This window comes from Chlorocebus sabaeus, chromosome 21 (genome assembly GCF_047675955.1).
Source record: "Chlorocebus sabaeus isolate Y175 chromosome 21, mChlSab1.0.hap1, whole genome shotgun sequence".
NCBI classification, from domain to species: Eukaryota; Metazoa; Chordata; class Mammalia; order Primates; family Cercopithecidae; genus Chlorocebus; species Chlorocebus sabaeus.
Genome location: NC_132924.1, coordinates 45,245,907 through 45,271,253, shown reverse-complemented (window position 1 = coordinate 45,271,253; position 25,347 = coordinate 45,245,907). Strand labels below are relative to the sequence as shown.

The window sequence follows — 25,347 nt, the reverse complement described above, 5'->3', positions numbered from 1 at the left end:
AAGGGGATATTACCACGGATCCCACAGAAATACAAACTACCATCAGAGAATACTATAAACACCTCTATGCAAATAAACTAGAAAATCTAGGAGAAATGGATAAATTCCTGGACACATACACCCTCCCAAGACTAAACCAGGAAAAAGTTGAATCTCTGAATAGACCAATAACAGGCTCTGACATTGAGGCAATAATTAATAGCCTACCAACCAAAAAAAGTCCAGGACCAGATGGATTCATGCTGAATTCTACCAGAGGTACAAGGAGGAGCTGGTACCATTCCTTCTGAAACTATTCCAATCAATAGAAAAAGATGGAATCCTCCCTAACTCATTTTATGAGGCCAACATCATCCTGATACCTAAGCCTGGCAGAGACACAACAACAACAACCCAAAAAAAAAAAAAGAGAGAGAGAATTTTAGACCAGTCTTCCTGATGAACATCAATGCAAAAATCCTCAGTAAAACACTGGCAAACCGAATCCAGCATCACATCAAAAAGCTTATCCACCATGATCAAGTTGGCTTCATCCCTGGGATGCAAGGCTGGTTCAACATATGCTAATCAATAAATGTAATCCATCACATAAACAGAACCAATGACAAAAACCACATTATTATCTCAATAGATGCAGAAAAGGCCTTTGACAAAATTCAACAGCCCTTCATACTAAAAACTCTCAATAAACTAGGTATTGATGGAACGTATCTCAAAATAATAAGAGCTATTTATGACAAACCCACAGCCAATATCATACTGAATGGGCAAAAACTGGAAACACTCCCTTTGAAAACCGGCACAAGACAGGGATGTCCTCTCTCACCACTCCTATTCAACATAGTGTTGGCAGTTCTGGCTAGGGCAATCAGGCAAGAGAAAGAAATAAAGGGTATTCAGTTAGGAAAAGAAGAAGTCAAATTGTCCCTGTTTTCAGATGACATGATTGTATATTTAGAAAACCCCATCGTCTCAGCCTAAAATCTCCTTCAGCTGATAAGCAACTTCAGCAAAGTCTCAGGATACAATATCAATGCACAAAAATCACGAGCATTCCTGTACACCATTAACAGACAGAGAGCCAAATTATGAGTGAACTTCCATTCACAATTGCTACAAAGAGAATAAAATACCTAGAGATCCAACTTGCAGGGGATGTGAAGGAACTCTTCGAGGAGAACTATAAACCACCGCTTAATGAAATAAAAGAGGACACCAACAAATGGAATAATATTCCATGCTCATGGATAGGAAGAATCAATATTGTGAAAATGGCCATACTGCCCAAAGTAATTTATAGATTCAATGCCATCCCCATCAAGCTACTAATGACTTTCTTCACAGAATTGGAAAAAACTACTTTAAAGTTCATATGGGACCAAAAAAGAGCCCACACTGCCAAGACAATCCTAAGCAAAAAGAACAAAGCTGGAGGCATCACGCTACCTGACTTCAAACTATACTACAAGGCTACAGTAACCAAAACAGCATGGTACTGTTACCAAAACAGACATATAGACCAATGGAACAGAACAGAGCCCTCAGAAATAACACCAGACATCTACAACCATCTGATCTTTGGCAAACCTGACAAAAACAAGAAATGTGGAAAGCATTCCCTATTTAACAAATGGTGCTGGGAAAACTGGCTAATCATATGTAGAAAGCTGAAACTGGATCCCTTTCTTACACCTTACACAAAAATTGATTCAAGATGGATTAGAGACTTAAATGTTAGACCTAAAACAATAAAAACCCAGAAGAAAACCTAGGCAATACCATTCAGGACATAGACATGGGCAAAGACTCATGACTAAAACATCAAAAGCAATGGAAACGAAAACCAAAATGGACAAATGGAATCTAATTGAACTAAAGAGCTTCCACATGGCAAAAGAAACTACCATCAGAATGAACAGGCAACCTACAGAATGGGAGAAAAGTTTTGCAATCTATCCATCTGACAAAGGGCTAATATCCAGAACCTACAAAGAACTCAAACAAATTTACAAGAAAAAAACAAACAACCCCATCAAAAAGTAGGCAAAGGATATGAACAGAAACTTCTCAAAAGAAGACATCTATTCAGCCAACAGACACATGAAAAAATGCCCATCATCACTGATCATTAGAGAAATGCAAATCAAAACCACAATGAGATACCATCTCACACCAGTTAGAATGACAGTCATTAAAAAGTCAGGAAACAACAGATGCTGGAGAGGATGTGGAGAAATAGGAATGCTTTTACACTGTTAGTGGGAGTGTAAATTTCTTCAACCATTGTGGAAGACAGTGTGACGATTCCTCAAGGATCTAGAACTAGAATTACCATTTGACCCAGCAATCCCATTACTGGGTATACCCTAAGGATTATAAATCATGCTACTATAAAGACACATGCACACGTATGTTTATTGCGGCACTATTCACAATAGCAAAGACTTGGAACCAACCCAAATGTCCATCAATGATAGACTGGATAAAGAAAATGTGGCACATATACACCATGGAATACTATGCAGCCATAAAAAGGATGAGTTCATGTCCTTTGCAGGGACGTGGATGCAGCTGGAAACCATCATTCTCAGCAAACTATCACAAGGACAGAAAATCAAACCCTGCATGTTCTCATAGGTGGTAACTGAACAGTGAGATCACTTGGACACAGAGCAGGGAACCTTATACACTTCTGGGCCTGTTGGGAGGTGGGGGGCTGGGTGAGGGATAGCATTAGGAGAAATATCTAATGCAAATGATGAGTTGATGGGTGCAGCAAACCAACAAGGCACATGTATACCTATGTATCAAACCTGTACATTATGCACACGTACCCTAGAACTTAAAGTATAATTTAAAAAGAAAAAAAAAAGAAATACAATGTCTCTAAATTTATTCTTCTTACACATTTCTTAGCAAACCTTGCTTTATATAAGTTTTAAGATTTGTTTGTTTATTTGTTTTTGAAACAGTCTCGCTCTGTCACCCAGGCTGTAGTGCAGTGGCATAATCTTGCCTCTCTTCTGCATTCTCTGCCTCTCAGGTTCGAGTGATTCTGGTGCCTCAGCCTCCAGAGTAGCTGAGATTACAGGCGCCCGCTATCAAGTCCGGCTGATTTTTTTTTTTTTTTTTTTTTTTTTTGGTTAGAGATGAGGTTTCACCATGTTGACCAGGCTGGTCTAGAACTCCTAGCCTCAAGTGATCCGCCCACCTCGGTCTCCCAAAGTGCTGGGATTGGCCGGGCGCAGTGGCTCACGCCTGTAATCCCAGCACTTCGGGAGGCCAAGGCAGGTGGATCACAAGGTCAGGAAATCGAGACCATCCTGGCTAACACAGTGAAACCCCATCTCTACTAAAACATACCAAAAAAAAAAAAAAAAAAAATTAGCCGGGCGTGATGGCGGGTGCCTGTAGTCCCAGCTACTCGGGAGGCTGAGGCAGGAGAATGGCCTGAACTCGGGAAGCGGAGCTTCTTGCAGTGAGTCCAGATGGCGCCACTGCACTCCAGCCTGAGCGACAGAGCGAGACTCTAGTCTCAAAAAAAAAAAAAAAAAAAAAAAAAAAAAAAAAAAAAGGGCTGGGATTACAGACATGAGCCACCATGCCTGGCTGGTTTACAGATTTTTAAAAGAGTTTTCCTGGTTTTCTTATATTGGTTGTTATTGGTTTCTCCACTATAAATAGAACTCTTTTGTCATGTCATCTATGTGATCCATAATGTTATGTAATAAAACATATTTTAACAGTAACTTCAGCGAATTCACTTACAAAACACACTTATTTAAAATATTGTTTACATTTTTTTATCAAACTTTCTTTTTCTCTATTATAACTTTTACCTGACATAATGAAATTACAAACCTCATATATCAAAGAGATTTCATTCCAGCTTTCTACATTCTAAGAGCAATTTCAGTAATAATAGCAACAATCTATTGAATACCTCTAATGTACCAGGCGACAGCACATAAATGCTCTGGTGATATTATCTATAATCCTAGCAGCCATCCTGCAAGGTTGCGTTATAAACGACACTTTTCAAAGAATGTGTGCACCTTACCCATTACCAACAGCTAGCAAATTATTGAACCAGGAGTCAAACCTAGGGGAAAAAAGTCTAAAGACACTTATCACAGGCAACATAACCAAACTGACCTTTCCCAAGTTCTCTTTCACTTTTGTCACATATATGACACACCCACACAGACAAACACACACACACACACACACACACACACACATCTCACGGGTAATTTCTGACTGCATATTCTTTGTATACCATTCAAACAAAAAGAAGCTTATGGACTCAAAAGTTAAATTCCACCTTCACCTTACTCCCTTCCAAATACTTTTCCTTCTCCAGGGGCAGCAACTATGAATAATTTTTATAGAACCTGTAAAGAAAGTCAACTTCATTCTCTTTAAGTTCTATATTGTATCTCACAATGTATCTGTGCTATCGTTTATTTAATTAGTACCCTAATGGATATTTGGATTGTATGTAGTTTTTAACAATAGTGAAACTTTGTAACTTTTCTTAACTAAAAAACCTACTTTCAGTATTTTAATTATAAAAATAATATATTGCTCACTGAGTTGGCAAAAATAAATATTGAACCAAATAAAAGAGGCTGAGTTTGCTTTCGCCAAATTTGTTTCTGTCTCTTTAAACACACCTTGTATTTAGTAGGAAATTCTCAGGGTTTCTAGGCATGAGGAATTGCAGAGTATTCCCAATTATGTATCCTATTGGTTAAATCATTAGGAATGGAGAATATAGAGGTACAACATATGTGATCACACTGACATTTTGCTTGGTAGTCTTTTTTATAGCCCAAATTATTTAAATCCCAAAACAAAATAGATTTATTGTAGAAAAATACAAAAGGCAAATAAGTAAAATACTTTAAATCACTAAATAACTACTATTAAAATTTTGACTAGAGACCTTTTAAGAAATCTTATACATTATGTATAGATACACAAATCATTTACATATCCTATGTAAGATCATGTAATTTGTATTAACCATTTTTTAGCTTTCTTTACTCAATAATATGTCTTGAGATCTTTGTGCAAATCATGATTAATTTAAGTGGAAAATGAAACCTTGTGTTCTCTTTTTCAAGAAAACTGGGATGCCACTTCTATAGGTGATAAAAGTACAAGCAGAGCGGAATGTTTAAGCTAATGGTTCTCATTCTTTTATTTTTTCCCATCTCTGTGTAAACACTTCAGCCTAGCCTTAAGCCTCCATATCCTTACTTGTATTAAAATTGGACTCTACCATAATTGTACTTCACTTTAATGGACATCCAACTTTTATTTGCCACAAACTCCATCAAATCATGTTTCTTCTTATGTATGGTCTCTAGCATATATTTGCATACTCTTTAGCAATTTGTTGATTTGTCAAACATTTCAGTATCTTGCGACTGCTTTCTAAAAGCCTGTAAGGTTTCTTTAGTAGTAGTGATGACTTGAAACTTCTATGTCAGAAGTTGTTCCAAACTTAATCACTCCTCTAATTGTCTAATTTTATTGCAAATTAAAGAGAGCCATAAATCATTTTTCTCAACTCACAATTTCCACCTGTGGTTACACACAGCTTGCCTTGTACAGTTGTGCATGCAGTACACTGAACAAGTCTAGGGGTTACCATTTACACTGCAGAGATAGATAGACAGATACATACATATATATGCATACATACATACATCTTTCCAGTACATAGCAAAGAAATGCCCCGTTGTAATAAAAGCAGGTTCCTATGACAATTTTCAAACAGATGATAAGGGGCACATTTTTCTAATTTGCATGCTAACAGATTGAGGAGATCAGTTGTAGTGAGCAGATCTCATACTATCTGGGAAAGGATAGTTTAGCTTTATGATCAGAAGTCTGAGAAAGAAGTATATTTGCTATGTATCACACTCTTTTATTTTGATTGTACTCTGCCTCATTTTGTTGCAGTTGTTTGCAGTCTCCACCACATATGGGACTGCGGCAACCTCAATGCTAAACATATAATATTCTCCTTCAGGGGGCTTGAGTGCCAGCCTGGAGGTGGTCCTGAAGGCCAGAACTGGACTAGGCAAGGTCTTGATACCTCAGGCAATTGGGGTGCCAAAACCAAGCAGAGTTGAAGCAAAGTATTTTGTAAGAAAGGTCTTTAACTATTATAACTCATACAAATACACATGCAGATACACACACACATATATACACATGCATGTATGTATATATATAAACAAAATATTCTCATCTTACATGAATTTATTTCACTGCAAAATTAACTAATCTTGCCCATATTTTTGTCCCTAAAGACATTCTATCTTGGGAATTTAATGGTTTAGAATGAAGGTTTAGCTATATGCAATGCAAAACCAGAATCACAACAACTTGTTTAAGATTAATTTTTATTCTCCTGACTTGAATAACACAATCTGAATCGTAGACATTACCTGTGCTAACATATCGTTGGACTTAAAATTTAGTTATGTTAAAAAAAATATATATATATATAGCCCCACAGCCACAGCTAGCTGTAAGAATGTCTGGAAAATGTAGTCTTTGATCTGGGCCACCATGAACCCAGCTGAATATTTTATTGCTAAGGACAAAGGGAAGAATGAGTGAACTCTGCCCCAGGCTATGCTCAATAACCTCATGATTCAGTCCAGAAAAGAACCCTAACAACCACTTTTCTAATGGAAGCTTCTTGCTTTTTTCCTTAAAATAGTTGATCTAATCCTTTTATAACGCTTCTTAAAATTGAATTGAAAACGCAAGTAACTCAAAATGGGAAATCGAGTTTCGTGAAGTTTCTTTACCCGAATCTATTAGCTATGATGACTTGGGCCAACGTATTCATTAGAATGGTCTAAGAGTCATTCATTTGAACAAATATTTATTGAGCAATAAGTTGCTTACATGGATTCTGAAAAACATATCAGAAAAAAGTAACAAAGAAGACTCTCAGTATTCATTTACCTATACATATAATTTCATCTGAATCATCTGAATCGATAAATATTAAGGAAGAAATAGAAGCCAATTTACCAATGTTATTTCTATCATGAAAACAATTATGTATTTTTGACTTGTGTAATTTAAATTTTCTAGTAAGATTCAGAATGTAAGGCCTTTACTTTTACAAGCAAAAATAAAACAGAAAAGATAGATGAATATATGAACAATCTTATAGCCAGGAAATTTTTCACATAAGTTATTTGGATAACATATCTGATAAAGGGAAACATGTTTTTCGTGAAAAATAAACCTGTCTTTAAAGATAGAGAACAACAAGAATAATACAAAGTTAAAATAGAAGACAAAAAGAGTTTGAAAATGAACTTCAGAAATTCGTAACACACTGTCTATCACAGGGAGTTTATACATTCACCCCCAGTTATTTGAGGAAAGGCCTTTCTTGATATTAGTTGGACTCATCAGTGTGCATTGAAGGTGAATATTGATGACAGATCACAAGAAAAGGTTCTCAGGAACTGAGTGACAAAGTATAGCTGTCTACCAAATTCACTTTATAAGATAACATAGATGGCTTAAGCTTTTGTGAATTTTGCTGATAGGCATTTTAAAATTCTGGATCATGATAATACAACATGCTATATCAGAGGACTTTTGTCCTGAGGCTCTTTATGCCTAACAGGACGACAAATTAATATACACTACATATTTCTTCCATTTAGTCTCATGAAGCCTGTACGTATTTCTTCAGGCAGAATAAATACATGCATTTTCTGACACTAGCATTTACTTTTTGGGAAAGAAATATTCAGACAGTAAATATATGCCTTTCTTGGTTAAAAATGAAATCTTCCAAGGCATACCCCAACCAGACTGTGCTGAATGTGATAATTTGAACACTGAGTGTATCCGCCCCCATTCCTTACTGCCCATTTGCATATAACATTTACTGACCCATGAGCACAGCATTCCAGTAAACCCACAATGTACGGGAGTTCAGTGAGGCTCAAAGCAAGTACAAAGTAAACGTGTAATGTCTGTTACTGAGTAAATAGGATGGCAGTGGGGGATGCTGACACTTTCCTTTTTAAACCAGAAGTTACTTCCAACAGAGAAAACAATACCATGTCTGTCTAAGAAACACAAACAAGCATGTCATATCTTTTCTTCCTGTGTTACCAACCACTTACACTGAAAACGATGACACAGAAGGAAATGGAAAGACTGGGCAAGTCTAACTACTTTTCTTTTTAGTTCTTCCTTTCTCACCAGTATGCCAAAGGCAGAGTGTTGGCAGAAGGAGCATATATCAAGATGTGAAATGAAAGCAGTTGGGTTAGTTTTGTACAGTGTTTACACTCTCTTTGTAAGAACAAAATGCATATGCACATACAAGCTGTAATCTATGAATTGTGGTAATTTCTGTAATTCTGCGTGTAATTAAATGCTTTTATATTTCTATTTAAAACTGACATATCATCTTTAAAAGTGATATAAAGATAAATGATAAAATTCATACTCAAATTTTTTAATTTAAAAAGTCATTAGTTTTAAATTTTTCTTTACTTAGAACAACATGAAATGGCAAGAAAAAAAACTCATGAAAAGTTGAGAAAGGTTGCAGAATAAAGGAAAGAGCTTTATATTTTAGTACCTTCGATGGAAGTATTTTACTTGAACAAGTGGACTCATATTTTCATTTTGCACTGGGCCCCACAGTGTATGTAGTTCTTGTGTGAGCTCCACTGTCTCTGTCACTCCGCAGCCTCTACAGTATGACTTAGGCATTGTCCTTTTTATGTTATTGCTAAGTCTGACTCTGTGTCCCTCCTATCCCCAGGATTTATGAGTCACCTGGTTCCTTTGATAAATTCCTTTTCTGCTTAATCTAGCTGGGGCGGGTTCTATTTTTTGTAGTTAAGCACACCGATTGATAATAAAAATAATAACTAAAATTTATAGATTATTACTGTATGCTAGTACATAGTCCCATAATGGTGAAGTATACACTATTATCTATAATTTATAGACAAGAAAACCTAGGGTTAAAATCAAATAAATTGTCTGAGTTGACTAGCTAATGCATCCAGGGCCAGGATTCAAACCCTAGAAATCTAACTCCAATTCCGTGTGGAGTCGTGTTTATGTTAATATTTGTCCTCCTAAACATTGTTGATCCCTATGGCAAGAATTTTACTATGTTCTAAATAGGCACAGTGCCACCTAAACAAATAGCCATTGTTACAATCCAAGACAGTAAATGTTTAAGTATTGTTGCTGAAAACATAATTCTTAGGGAAGACACAATAAACTGTCTTTTCTGAGAACCACTTTGGTGGCGACAGAGAATGTTCAATGGCTTTTACATTTTGGGGAGTTGTTATCCCTGGGTTTGATTTCCCTGGATTTTAGCTTTCTGAGTTTTACAAGATTTTGCCAGCACATGATAACGTTGATTAGAAAAGGCAGATAAAGTGAGAAAGTTAGATAGCTTGAAATAGGAATACTCACCTTTTTTTTTCTGTTTATCAGAGGTGCTAAAATATCTTTCCCAACAAGTCTTTTTTGTGCTGCGTGTGCTATGGTTGCCCTATGGAAGTTCACACAGATATCCTGGCAGGATAAACATTTTGCAATTACAACTGATTCTTGAGAGTTCTTCACAAATAAATGAGGAACCATAAAGGTTGAGATTGATGGAATGTGGGAGCTTGAACAATACTTACCTGTACTAAGTGTATCATTTTGCCATGAGTCCCTCACTCTGTGAAAATTAAATCATTCTGACTTAGGGATGCATGTCATTTCAGTTTTTAATGTTTTCAAAGTTTTATGATAAAAGGTAACAGAGACACGGTACATTGTTAAAAGCATGCAATTTACTTTTTTTTTTTTAAATAAAACATGTTATGTGGGCTAAACTGTGCAAGTTAAAACATTACAAACCATAAAGGTGAGGATCATAGGACAAATATTTCTCTACCAGCTATGAGTGGGATGCTGCCTTTGTGATTTATTCTAAAATAACAAAACAGTCTGAAACAATGAAGTGTTTCTCTGTGCTTCATGAATATATATTAATTCAGTTCATGACAGAACAAGTCATTGGCTGCCTCTGCAAAACAGCCAAAAGGGAATGATTGATTATTTTATGCAGAACCTCACAGGGTCTAAAGGTACTTGAAATCTGGGTTGACAAAATGCAAAATACTGCCAAAAAATGAATGCAACTCTTGAATATTATCACGATATTTATATTGATGACCAGAAGTACTTGAGAATTAATAATCACAAGCTTCCCAAATCTACTACAGATATCCATATAAAAACTATGTTTTCATTACTTCCTTAAACAAAACTATTATTGCCTTTAAAGTATATACACACTAGAAAATAGATTTGATTAGCTTCAGTTGCTCACTTCCTACTTGCCAGTGGTTTACTGTTTTCATGAGAAAATGTTTTTACCATAAGTTAATATGAGCAAGTAGCTTATTTTGTTTACAGTCAAATAAGGAAAATGGCCCTTCCCAAAAATTAATTGACCAACGTTTTTATTTACTTAGAATCTGAAATAATATCTTTGTGTAATTAGGTAACCATTTATTACTAAACTCATTTTTCAAATTTCTGGCAACTTAAAATTATTTTAGGGGAATGAGATTGCTGACACTTACTTCTGTCCACAAATACATTGTCTTATTTTGGCCCCTAAACGTAGATCTCATGATACGAAATGAGATTTATTTAAAGGGCATTCACAGGAAGCAGGAGTGGTGGACCGGGGAGGTTAAGAAGGCAAGAGGCCAGCACAGGCATGCACTATTGCAGTGGCTGCTGTAGGCAGCAGCGGAGAGGCTGCCAGAGCCTCTGAGAAACAGCACACCCACACTCTCTACTTGAGGAAGAGCTACTGTCGTCCCTCAGTGCATGCAGGGTTCCCTGGGCACAATTACTCCCTCACACTGCTGGGCTGATGAGGCCCCTATGGTTTCAGAAAAAGATCTGGCTAACAGTGCCAGTAAAATACTAAACCGAATTCAATTCAGATTTTATTTTATTTTTTTGGAGACAGAGTCTCACTCTGTTGCCCAGGCTGGAGTGCAGTGGTGTGATCTCGGCTCACCACAACCTCTGCCTCCCGGGTTCAAGCAATTCTCCTGCCTCAGCCTCCCGAGTAGCTGGGATTACAGGCATGCACCACCACCTGGCTAATTTTTGTATTTTTAATAGAGATGGGATTTTGCCATATTGGCCAGGCTGGTCTAGAATTCCTGACCTCCGGTGATACTCCCACCTCAGCCTCCCAAAGTGCTGGGATTACAGGCCTGAGTCATCGCACCCAGCCTAAATTAGGATTTTAGATAGCTCTCCTGGCACCTGCTTGAGGCAGGGTGCTGTCAGCATGAGTTCGAGTTTGCCCAGACCTTGCTGCCCCTGTTACAGCTAAAATCAGAGGTGGCCTGAAGGGAGGTGAGGCAGGGAACCAAAAGCATCTGCTGCCCATGGGTATTTATTTTAAATAAAGAATAAATCTACCACCTTCACCAGTCACACCACCATACATATTCATCCTTATGCATCTTAATTTTTCTAGTCAATACTTCTATCGTTGGTAATAGGTCTCCACTTAACCTCCTCATAATAATCTTTTTATTCGATTCTGTGTAGTGCCAGCCTTGCTTAAGCAAGATTATATCACAGGTTACTTACGTTTTGAATTTTCTCAAGTCCTCATAGGTTTGCTTGTGCTATTTTCTTGTCACACTGTGATCACAGATGCTTCATGCACTACCAGAGTATGTTAGTCCAGGCCCTCTGAGAAGCAGGTTCCAAGAGAGGACTAGCTGTGCCAGAGATGTATTAAGGCAATGTATTAGTCCATTTTCATACTGCTATGAAGAAATACCCAAGACTGAGTAATTTATGAAGAAAAAGAGGTTTAATGGACTCACAATTCCACATGGCTGGGGAAACCTCACAATCATGGCAGAAGGTGAAATAGGAGCAAAGGCACATTTTACATGGCAGCAGGCAAGAAAGTATGCACAGGGGAACTGCATTTTATAAAAACATCAGATCTCATGAGACTTACTCACTATCACAAGAACACCATGGGATAAACCCACCCCCATGATTCAATTACCTTCCACTGGGTTCTTCCCATGACATGTGGGGATCATGGAAGCTACAACTCAAGATGAGCTTCATGTGGAGACATAGCAAAACTATATTAGGCAAGATCTCCTCCTTTGAGGAGGAGTTGGGGAGGGACAGGGGAGTAGGGACTGGTCAAACCAGGATGCAGCCTGATCACAAGTAAATGAGAGAGGAAAGGAAAAGGGAGGGTAGAAGTGTCATTTTTGTTGTTGTTGTTGTGATTGTATTTAAAATATTTAATTGACAAATAAAAATTATATATATTCAAAGTGTGCAACATGATGATTTCATATGTGTATATATTATATAATGATTGCTACTTTCAAATGAATTAACATTTCTATCACCACCTATAGTTACCATTTTTGTGTGTGTGTGTGTGTGTGTGTGTGTGTGTAGAGAACACTTAAAATCTATTCTCTTATCAAATTTCAAGTAGACAATACAGTATTATTATTAGATATAGTCACTGTGCTGTACACTAGATTTCCAGAACTTATTCATCTGAGAGATGAGCAGGGCCATGGGGGAATCCACCTTCACAGGAGTCCAGCAGCCTGCAGGAACTGTGCTGGGTAAGTGGTCCTACCACTCCATCACTGGCCAGGAACCACGCATGGGAAGCATGGCTTCCATGCAGACAGGTATGGAGTTTGTAGCAACACAGCTGGGCTCCTCGCAGTCCCAGATCTGTAAGTCTCACTTTCATGGCTGGCCACTAGAAAAGAACTTTAACCAGGAGAGATAGAAAAACATACCTGCTAAGCATATACTCATTAATGGACTGAGAACCCTATTTAGAGATAATTTTGAAAATGCTTAAGGCACATATTCATGAAATTTAAGCAACTGTGATATCTGATTTGTAAAGATATTTTGGAGCAGGGAAATTTTATAACATTTTTTCAAATCACAGCTACTTAGACATCAGCTTATTTCAACAGCTCCTTAGTTTTCTTGCAGTGAACTGATGAGATATAGTAATAGTAGCTACTTCATAGGGCTACTATAAGAATCATATGAAGATAATGCAGGTAAAGCTCTTAACATAATGCTGCCAAATAGTAAAAGTTCAATTAATATTACCTATTATTGAACAACCATTAAAAACTAATATTAATATTAAGCTATTGTTGAACTACCATTAAGTTTAATCAATATTAGCTATTGGTGAACTACCATTAAAAACTAATGTTACATGTATCCATATAAAAATCATCTATTTTCTGTATGAATCCTGGCTCCACATTCCCCAGGAAAGATACATCTCCTTTCCCATTGCTTAAAAAAAAAAAACTAAAGGAATGGGTCACCAAGTTTGATCTTTTTACTTAAAGTGACAGATCTCTGTAGGTATGAATGTACAACTCTCAATCTACCGATTCTATTTTGTCATCTGCTGCTGCCAAATAATTCACCCCTAAAACTTAGTGGCTTAAAACAACAAGCACTCGTTATGTCTCAAGTTTCTGCTGGTCAAGAACTCTGAAAGGGATCTTGTGTGAAGTTCTCACTTGGAGTCACTCATGTAGTTGCAGTGAGATGTCAACTGGTCTTGCAGTCATCTGAAGGCTTGATTGCGTCGAGAAGATCCATTTCCAGGGTGGCTCACTCATTAGGCTGGCAAGTTTATTGGAGGCCTCAGATTCTCTGCACAGAGCTGTTTGAGTCTCCTTTCAGCATGACTGCCGGCTTCCTCCAGAGCAAGTGATTTAAGAGACACAGGTGAAAGTTGCAATGACTTACATGACCTAGGGTCAGAAAAAACACATCATCACTTCCACTGTATTCTGCTAGTCACACAGGGTTAGCACACAAGGCTATGAACACTGGGAAGCAAAGATCATTCGGGCCACCTTGCATTTAATGTATATATTAATATCTCCTACAGAATATATATACATATAGTATCCAGAAGAAACTATGTTATGATAATAAGAGTGCTGACTGCACTGGAGAATACAGACAAGAACCATCTTTCAACAGAGCTCAACTAAGCCTTGGTTTCTCAGCCTTGTATACACAGGCAACTGCTACCTTGTGATCTGCCTTACTCTTTTAGGAAAGGTATAAAGCAAAGGCTAGAAATAGGCAGCTTTCAAGCAGAATTCAGCCCAAAGTCAGATTCAACTTGGCCTAATCAGTGCATTTCATGAGTAATGAATATGTAATCAAATGCCTTTAGAACAGCATTGGGTTCTTTACTTTGTCACCACTCTCTGCAGTCTTAAATTCTACAAGTTGTATATTATCTGCCTAAACCCTAAAGGCCCTTGCAATCCCTGCATTAAAGAAACTGAGGGCCTGGCGCAGTGGCTCACACCTGTAATCCCAGCACTTTGGGAGGCTGAGGTGGGTAGATCATTTGAGGTCAGGAGTTTGAGACCAGCCTGGCCAACATGGTGAAACCCCATCTCTACTAAAAATACAAAAATTAGCCAGGCATGGTGGCAGGTGCCTGTAATCCCAGCTACTCAGGAGGCTGAGGCAGGAGAATCATTTGAACCTGGTAAGCAGAGATTGCAGTGAGCCGGGATTGTGCCACTATACTCCAGCCTGAACAATAGAGTGAGACTCAGACTCAAAAAAAAAAAAAAAGAAAGAAAGAAAAAAGGAAAGAAAAGAAAAGAAACTGAGATGAATACAGAGAAAAGAGCGTGAGGGTGGAGTAGCGTTGGGAAGCTAAGAGGGACTGAGAAAGAGTTCTTGAAGCAGCTCCCTCAGCTGTCCTCCTTCCCCGTGAGAGTATTATGAGAACAAATAAAGGTCTTGGCAGTATCACTGAGGATTTAACATAGGCAATGACAGTATTCCTGAGAATGAAGTTTGTTAAATACTAAAGCAAGGCAATGGAAACTCCTTCTCAGGAGGTCTTTAGAAATAGGAAAGATTGTAATCTTTCTGGAAGAATTTAGGGGTGGTTTCTCTTGGGGGTAAATGGGTTGGTTTATATAACTTTGCAAAGTTTCCTATATTAATGTTTGACCCCTTCTATGACTTTTTAAAAAGTTACCCCCCTTTCTTCCTTTCCCTCCACGCCCCAAAGGCCCCTTGGGTGCAGAGTACATCATGACTTTATCATGAAGCTCATTATTTCCCTCTTCTGGAAAATGGGAGACCACCCACACTGGCAGTGATAGGCTGCCACCTAAAATCTGCATATTTGGCTTGCTGTAAATTGTCTGTCATTTCATTTTGCCATTTGTAGAATTATTTTCAAAGTCTCGTCATTCGTATTATTTTTTAAATTCTATATTATTTTGTATCTTTTTTCAAAAAGTATTCCCCATGCAGAAGTATTCTAACTAACTTTTAGTATATCCAATAATATATGTATATTTTTAAAGCTCAACACTTTCAAGGACACAAAAAAAGTAGTCTGCAATTTATGCTTTATCCAAGCCTCATCATTTTCAATGTGTGTGTTCTCATGTGAAGAAATCCAATGCTTCCAACATATTCTTTCAATGTTATGTTTTCTTTTCTAAACAAACAATGTGATGATCAATTTCAATCTTATGCCCAGGCTTCTATACAAGTGTGTTTTCCATTAAAGTTCATCATAACTTTTCCCAATGTGTTTCTCAAACAAATCAAGATCCTTTTATCCCCACATAGCTAAATAGTCTTGATTTAATTTGAGAAAAATGTTACATATCAGAGGTCAACAGAAATTGTAGATGTCTGAGTGCCACTGTTAAAAATTTTATTACACTAATAAAAAGATACTACATATATCACTTTTTATATACAAAATCTAGAAATTCCTTAACTGCCTTTTTCCCTGTGTGGTGCTATAACTTTCCATGTGTTCATACAAGGGAGTCTCACCTTTTAAAACCACATTCTTTCTTTCTTTCGTTTTTCCAGTTATGTACTGTAAAATTTCAAACTTAAAGCAAAGTTGAAAGAATTTTACAATGAGAACCGCTATGTATACTGTCTTTTACTATAACCTTACCAATATCTCTTTACCACATCCAGGCCCATTTTGGTTAGTCTGAAGCCATCACCCCTTACTCCCCATAGGCTAACACACAGGTTTACCTTGACAATCTTTGCTATGTTGCCTTATATCCCCACTAGACAAGAAAATTTAGACAGGCTTTATACGCTATGGTTCAAATTACAATGATAGCAGATTAAAAATAATAATGACTGCAATGGATTAAAACACATCAAACATGTAGGGATTTATGAATTTATAATAAAACTTGAACAAAACTTCACTGGTCGTCTTGGAGGTTGGTTAAGTCCCAATTTACCATTCTGAAAATGAATCCATAAAGGGAAAAAATAAAGCATTCGTTCTTTTTTTCCTATACAAACTGTATTTCTGGGTAGTGAAATCACAGACAAGAGAAAGTTATTCTTAGAAAATGATAGCTAATAAATGCAGGCAGAATAAAAGAAGAGTCATAATTTTACAACCCCTAATAAAATAAAGGAACTAGACAAACGCCAAAGGCTGCTAAAACCTTTAAGTGAAAGAAAGGTTAATAGGAAAAGTTATAATGAGATCATCAGGCTGAAATCTCTTGAATGCACTGACTTTTTTTTTTTTTTTTTTTTTTTTTTTGACAGTCTTGCTCTGTCACCCAGGCTGGAGTGCAGTGGCAAGATCTCAGCTAACTGCAACTGTCACCTCCCCAGTTCAAGAGATTCTTGTGCCTCAACCTCCCAAGTCGCTGAGCTTACAGGCATGGGCCACCACTCCCGACTAATTTTTGTTTGTATTATTAGCAGAGATGGGGTTTCACCACGTTAGCCAGGCTGGTCTCGAACTCCTTACCTCAGGTGATCCTCCTGTCTTGGTCTCCCAAAGTGCTGGGATTACAGGTGCGAGCCACCACACCCAAGCCCACAGATCAATCTTAATGTTAGGGACAGGAGGCAGGGAAATTCTGGGCAGAAGAGGTCCCCCACGAGGGCCCCACCTGCAAGCCGGAAAACCTGAAACCGTGGCCCAAAGTGAGAACTTACATCCCTGTTTTTCTGCTCGAACGTTGCCTTTTCCAGAACCACCCACGGCCCGCCCCACCCCCGACCCTGTGCTTATAAAAACCCCAGAACGCAGCAGCTGGATGTCAGAGACTACAGCTGGACGTTAGAGAGAAGCAGCTTGACTTTAAAGGGACTGCTTGATTGCATAACCTCAGAGAAGCATCCGGCCAGGGATAGCTGGATTTCAGGGGAAGATTGCCTTCCCTCCCTGGCCGCTTTTCAGCTCCCCTTCTCGCCGAGAACCACCTCTATTGGCAACAGCATCCTCCGCGTTTACCATCCTTCGTGTGACCACATTTCTCCTGGACATTGGACAAGAACTTGGAAACCACGAGTGTGGATGCAAAAGGCTGTCACACTTGCCCTTTGCCCTGGCTGGTGGAAGGCAGCCACCTCTCGCAAAAAGGCAGAGGGCCCACTGAGCTGTTAACACTTAAGCGGTCCGTGGATGGCTGAACTAAAAGAGCGCTGTACCACTCCCTCTGGGGCTTCAGGGGTCACGAGCACGAGTGTGTTCTTGCCGGGGCTCAAAAGCATTCACCCCAGCTCCGGCAGCTGTTCACCTGCGTGCTCCCTCTGGCGAGGGGTGGAAAGCGGCGGGTCTGAGTGAGTGGAGTTTGCCCCTGCCAGCGCCGAAGTGGCCGGCCAGTTCCAGCGCCCGTGCACTCCGGTTCCCACCTCATTTGCTCGCACGTTCCCTCCCGCGAGGACTTGAGAGCTGCGGGATTAGTAAATGAGGTACCCCCTTCACTAGTCCCTTCACAAAGGGGTCAGGGAAATATCCTGCTTCAATAGCACTGAAGGAGGACAGAAGACATTGTGGGTCTTCTGAATGATGCAATAGGCAAGGCTATCTGTAAAATACTCCTCCCTAAAACAATTGTGCTAGAAACCAAACCAAGCCTCTGAATAGGTCTAATTCCCAATATACCAAGAATACAGACAAAAAGGACATAATGAGTAGTAATGAGGAATCAAGCAACCAAATGCAGAAGATAGGACATTATATACAGGACCAATGAGCTGATTTATTCAAAAACTAAAGGATATTAAAATGGGATAGGGTGGTAAGTGGAAGTACATTAAAAGAGACTTAAGAAACACTTTAACCAAATCCTAATTATGGACCTTGTTTGCAACTTGACTGAAACAAACCAATTGTAAAAAGACATTACTGAAGCAACTGAAAAAACTTGAGCATGAAACAAATATTAAATGATATGAGGTAATTAATAAAAGTATTTAGTGTTTAGTTAACTTTATCTTTTCAAGTTATAAGCAAAATGATATGACATTTGGGATTTGTCTTAAAATACTCTAGGGAAAAAAAATGGAGATAGCTAAAACGAGATTAGCCATGTACTATTCTCTGCCCTTGCATATGTTAGATTTTTTACATTAAAATAAGAAAGAATAGAAAAAATGTTATCAGGAGTGGTGATAATAAAGAAGGCACGTGAGGAGAAAGAATAGAATAAGTAAAGTTTCCTTAAGCTTTAAAATATATGTTGTGCTTACTTAAAAAAGTAAGTTGGGACATAGGTATATGTTGAAAAATTATGTTGGAGTCCTACTGTGTGCGTGCGTGCATGTGTGTGTGTATGTGTGTGTCAAGGGGTTCCTTCAATTGCATATTAAGGATTCAGTAATTTATTTTGTAATAAATGTGAACCCAGGAAGGAATTTTTCACTGAACAGTAATATAATTAGCCTTGTTTTGAGAAAAATAAGTTATCTTAAAAGTTTTGCAGTTAACCAATATTAAGTCACTGGAGCATAACTTAACAAAAAGAAAATAGAAAGATTTGCTTGTTTGTTTATTTTTATACCATATAATAATATTATAATAATGAAAAAGTTTTTAAACTATTATTCACCTCCAGAGATTCTGAGATGTTCTGTACTTTCTCCATCCCACTCAAACCCTAACATTAAGGTGAGAATTTTCATTTAAGCGGGGATAGATAAAATGGCAGACTGAAGACAGAGAAGCAAGAGGTCCCATAGCAGCAAAGAGTGAGAAGCAGAAGGAAATAAATGCAGAAGCTACCATCAACCTCCAATACCCAAAGCCTTGCCATTTTCCCCACTGACTAGATATAGAAAATGAAGCATCAAGGTAATCAGGCCCAGATAGATTCTTGACAGAGTCTGTCATCAGCTAGAGCATACAGAATAAGGAGCTGGTCTATTAGATCTAAAGCTAGAAAATCAAGGAGAAGAAATAATGAAGCTCTCCATTGGGAATTGTAGACATCAAGTTCAGATAGCATTCAGCTACTATGTCGGCCTCCTTAGACAAGCAGGAGTTTTCCCTAAATATGGAGGACTTCAGTGACTCATTTCTTGAGAATGTTAAACAAAGTTTCACTGGGTAGGTCACTGCAAGGAGTCCCAGAGAAATCTGGCTGCAGTTTCAAGCTTCGCAGGCAGTCTTATGGAGACAGCAGGGAAATGAGGTCACACAGTTTAGGGAATGCCTCCTAACAGAGACAAAGATTGGAAATTGAAGAATAGATACAAGTCGCAAGAAGAGGTGGTATTGATGAAGTGGAATCAAGGAGAGGGCGTAGCGTGAGAGCTGCCAGGTGGGCTGATCTGGTGGTGGGAGAGGCCAGGGAAGGCAGGGAACCTAGGAAATGCAGAAGGCAAGGAAAAAATGAGGGGAAAAAAGAGAAGGTGGGAGAAAAAAAAAAAGGAGGTTAGGGGGAGAAAGGCAAAGAAACAAAGTACAAAAGTGGGTATTGAACCAGCCTATGGAGCACCTTTGTACATCTTTAATGTATAACACATATACACCTAACACCCAATGTACCTTGGGAAGAATAATATCAAGGTATAACATCAAGATGAACTCAAGTTGCCTTCTCCCTAAGATGTGCCTTTTTAATGAGATATTAAACTGTTTGGATTTTTTTCTCAGAAGTGAACAATATTCTTTGCTAAGTATATAGTGACGTATCATTATCTATTATTCAAAACAGTAAATATAGAAGCAATTTGTTAGACATTTGTTTTTATTACTTGCTTAGGTATTGGTTTCTATATCAAAATATGTCATATGCCATTTCCCATCTCTCCGCTGCTTGGACCATCCAGCAGTGTGAAGTTGGCTCTGCCCCAATAAAGGAGCTGGGTCCTTCTAGCCTATTTGCTTCATTGTGTGTGCTTCCATTTTTCCCTCTTGTCTCTGCTCTAGTTACCAACTCCAGACACTCCATTCCAGAGTCTTCACAATCTCTGTTTCTTTCTTATTGGACTTTACAATATGAGTGCATTTACCTGGATTTGACTTTAAATATCTGCTAGCCTAGAAGTAGCTTTAATGCTGTGCCTAGAGCAGAAGAGAAAAAGAGAAGCTGACACAAATTATAGATACCTGGTGGTCCTCAAGGGGGTCTAAGCCCAAGTATGATGCATGTCAACAATGAGATTTGTAGCAGGTTAGTCCTTGCTGGGAACACCTGGAACATTTTGTCTCCTAGGTTTCATTCTCCTTCCTGCCTGACTGCTGCTAGTTACTTTGGTTACCAGCCTTCATCTGACCCATAACTCGCATCTAAGAGTCATTCTCAATCTCAACTGCCTCTCCTAAGAGTCATCTATGAGACTTTAACAAATACTGTTGCCAAGGTCCTGGCCTTAGCAATATCATTGCAACTGGCTGTGGTGATGCCTGGGCTTTGGGATCTTTTGAAGCTCCTCACTAACTTTATTGTGCAGCAGAGATTACAAAATGCTGCCCTAGAAACATCTCTCAGACCTCTGGCTGCCTAAATTGTGCTTCAATCCAACAGTCTCCACTCATGTAAATCAGGAAGAGGGAGTGGCCTATATGGTATCTGAAGTGCCATTTACTGATAAAATAATAAAGCTAAAAATAATAGAGCGAGTCTATTACTATGCACTGAAACAATGTAGCATTACTTTAGCCTATTCAAATAAATTAACAAGCCATCTGGACTGAATGACCTATTTTGGATGCAAGGAAAATGTTTATGTGGCACTTGGTTTAATGTGGAAAAGGAGCATAGGAAGACTGAAATCAGAAATATGTGGTGTTCATGACAGAAAGTCAATGCCAGATCCAATTCTAGAGTATTATGGAGTACATGAAGAGAAGATGTCAAGCATTGGATGAGAAGGACCAAGAACTATAGCAGTGAAATGAGGATCAATGATCAGGAATGGAAAATAGAAAAGGCAAGAAGAGACAAGTACTAGATAGCTCCAATTAATTCTAGTGCACAGAATATTGCACAAAGCCACACCTGCCCACTTGTGCTGTGCAAGTATAATTTAGCACCTGGCTGTTCACAAGTCCTAAAGAAAGGTAGTTTATTTTGTTTTCTTTCAAGCACATTGTATCAGTCAGCATAGGCTGACTCCAATACGCAAGTCATGCCATTTTTCTCACTAACAACGGAAAATGAAGCAGCTGGGCCTGGTGGTTCATGCCTGTAATCCTAGCACTTTGAGAGGCTAAGGCCAGAGGATCACCTGAGGTCGGGAGTTCGAGACCAGCCTGACCAACATGGTGAAATCCCATCTCTACTAAAAGTACAAAAATTAGCCGGGTGTGGTGGCAGGCACCTGTAATCTCAGCTACTCAGGGGGCTGAGGCAGGAGAAGCTTGAACCCAGGAGGCGGAGGTTGCAGTGAGCTGAGATCACGCCACTGCACTCCAGCCTGGGCAACAAGAGCGAGACACCGTCTCAAAAAAAAAAAAGAAAGAAAATGAAGCATATTGCAATAACAAATAATGCCTTCCCCACAAAATTTCAGGGGAGCAAAACCACAAAATGTCATAGTCACAGACCACGCCCATTGGGAGCAGATAAGGTGGAAGGGGCCTCTTCAGTAGTCACTCAGGGGCCCAGCCTGATGAAGCAGCCACCATCTCCAATGCAGTCCAGCTTCATGACACAGCAATAAAAATGACCTGGAGGGTCCTGCACTGGCATTTAAATGCTCCAGCTCAGAATTGCCCCAACTTACTTCTATTTACAACTCACTGGTAACAACTAGTCGCCTGGTCTCACTCAACCAGGTACACCTATTATGTACACATAAAAATTCAGATTTTAAAAAAACGCCAAGCAAGAAATTTTTATAGCTAAATGATTTACCAACTACATTCAAATGATGCTGTCACCGCTTCCTCAAATCACTCCAGGAGTCTTATCCTAATTCAGATTAAGTACAAATTCTTTCATTTTAACCACAAGTAGCCAAGTCAGCCTTGAAATGTAAAAAGAAATCTAGGGGAGGTACAAAGAAGATGGACTTGCCTTATTAGATAGATTCTCAATAAAAAGAGCAACATTTTGTGCTCCTGTACCTAGATGGGAAGTCTTAATCATTTATGTTGATAGGAATTTTCCTTAAATCTACACATTGAATGCAGTCCTGGTCAAAATTCCAGTGGGACTATTTTCCTTATGAAAGTTTTTTTAAATTTTAATTTCATCAAAGTCCTAACTTCCATAGATCACCAAATCTTACCCAAAAAGTCTTTGACATTTGCTAAATAGCCAGATTCAGTTAGATAAATGCTCAAGACCATTGAGACATGGTGGTGATTTTGTGAAGAAATAAAACCAGATGGGGATAACCACCATGCCACCATGGGAAAGGATATGAAGCCCAGTGTTCTCTCCTACCCTGTGGCCACCCTCAGAGTGTAGTGATAGGAACTCTAAGCATGAGGTCCTTCCCCCTTTATCAGGCCCCGGGACACTCTCAACTACCTACTGGACCTTGTGACCAATTAGAGAGATGTGCCCTTGGAGTTCAAGCTGAGTCTTCCCCCAATCTTGAGCCCAGAGTCTGAGCTGCACAAGGGCAGAATCTGGCCATTGTGTGGTTTGAATCCAGCAAGGAAGCCCAATGTTACTGACAGAATGACAAGTGACATCATATGGTGACTGGTATAAAAAAAAGCAGCAGTCATCACTATAGGAATAGTTGTAGTTTTGTAGCCTTGCCTAGGGGGCTCTGCATTCTGGATGTTGGTCGTCCCTTGTGGTCATAAAGAAAACATAGCTTCTTAAATTAAGTTGCATGCACAAGACTCAAAGGCAGAAGGCTGGCACATTAGCCCTGGCCACTCATCCCACCAAACCAAGAACTGAGCCTCATTCCTGCTGTCTCATTTCTACACCCCAGAAACAGCCACTTTCCAAACTCATGATGGAATTTCCTTAAACTTCTCCTGAAGGGAATTAAATGGAAACCAGGTCAGGATGTTCCAAGTAGACCATTCATGCCTGAGGGCTGGTCAATCCCCAAAAGAAGCTCCAAAAGGGACCCTTGAGCCTCTTGGACCCCTTAGAGCTTTTCCTTCTAGTGAAGACCCTCGATGGACTTGAGCTCTGTCTGGGATTTACCTGGGGTGGACAGGTAGGCACAGGGAGACTGTTCAATTCCACAGGATGAATTATTAATTTCTTTCTCATCTATGGTTAGTTTCTCCTGGTTTTCTCCTGTTACAGATAATCCTGTAATAATGTTTTTTGTTTCTGTTTTTTTACCCAGGGTCAGCACACAGTATGGAGGATAAAAGCATGGAAGCCAGGCCAAATGAGAGGGGTAAATGCCTGCCTCTCTTACTACTTGTGTGACCCTTGACCAGTTTCTTAACTCTCTGTCCTTCAGTTTCCTCATCTGTAAAATAAGTCTAGGGTGAAAATCTTGCAGATAATACAGCGATATAAAAGGTCTATTGCCACTCTAAGTGGCCTTCTGGTGGCAAGAACAACGCAATTATTATAGGCACTTCTCAGAAGGATCATGACATTAACTCTAAAAAAGGCAACTATTCTGTTTCAACTTCATCTTTAGCAGAACAGAGTCAGATTCTTATTTTTTATGTTTTCTAATTGATTACTATCACTACAGTTATAAAAGTTAAAATGACAGTTGTAACTTCAGATACTTCTGATGGAAGTTGGAAAGGGGCAATAACTACACACATTTATTTATGAAAACCACATTTATTAGCTGTCTTAGGTACCATAGCAACAGTCTGCATGCACCATCACAGCTTTCTATTCTGACAACCCCATTAGATTCACTGTGAGTGGAAAAATCTCATAGATTTGTTTTTGTTTTTTGTTTGTTTGTTTTACTTTGTACATAGCTATTTGCCATATCAACTTGCTTCTTTAAATAGGTGCCTATAAAAATCGCGTCTGAGCAAGGTTTTAACTCTTAATGAAACAGACTTGCTGGGTAAGTGGTCTGTTTCAGTGGCTTGAAAAAGGGAACAGATGCTAGAGCCCAAGCTGAGTGAAGACAATGTCTGTGCAGTGGATCCACATTGGGGATTCAGGGCCTCAGCACGTTGTAGGGAGCAACCCTGTGAGTGGAAGTGAGTAGGAGCCCAGGCTCAGTGTCAGAGTTCAAGCCAAGTGAGAACATTCACATGGAAGCGGGGCAGCCCTGCGGGTGGTATAGGAGCTCCAGCAGGGTGAGGAGGGAGGTCCAGGTACACAAGTGTGGACTGTCAGGCTCCACCTGAACAAGGGGAGCATCAGCTTGGCAGAGGAACCTGGTATGGTGTATCAGAACCTGAGCAGGGTGAGGAAGGGGTATAGACCAAGAAGGGAGTGTCCTAGCTGTCATACGCGTCCATGTGAAGAGACCACCAAACAGGCTTTGTGTGAGCAACATGGCTGTTTATTTCACCTGGGTGCAGGCGGGCTGAGTCCTAAAAGAGAGTCAGTGAAGGGAGATAAGTGTGGGGCCGTTTTATAGGATTTGGGTAGGTAAAGCAAAATTACAGTCAAAGGGGGGTTGTTCTCTGGCGGGCAGGAGTGGGAGTCACGAGGTGCTCAGTGGGGGAGCGTTTTGAGCCAGGATGAGCCAGGCACAAGATAAAGTCATCGCTTAAGGCAAGGACCAGCCATTTTCACTTCTTTTGTGGTGGAATGTCATCAGTTAAGGCAGGGCAGGGCATTTGCACTTCTTTTGTGATTCTTCAGTTACTTCAGGCCATCTGGGCGTATATGTGCAAGTCACAGGGGATGCGATGGCTTGGCTTGGGCTCAGAGGCCTGACACTAGCAATGCAAGTTAAGCAGGCACAGGGAGACGGGTGTGGGTATTCATGCAGGGGCAGAATTGTTGTAAAAAGTTTGAGCCCAAGAAAGGTAGGGAGAGTATCCATGAGAAGGGGATACCCTCAGCCCTC

General features: G+C 39.3%; 1 long non-coding RNA gene across 2 annotated transcripts in view; it reads left to right on the top strand.

The window, feature by feature from the left end:
* LOC119626258 (uncharacterized) overlaps nt 1-25,347 on the top strand; it is a 93,245-nt gene that overhangs the window by 66,898 nt on the left and 1,000 nt on the right. For both annotated transcript variants that reach the window (XR_012090352.1, XR_005242439.2), the window contains one exon: nt 23,692-23,745. This is a non-coding gene — a long non-coding RNA (uncharacterized lncRNA). The remainder of the gene's footprint in view (nt 1-23,691; nt 23,746-25,347) is intronic.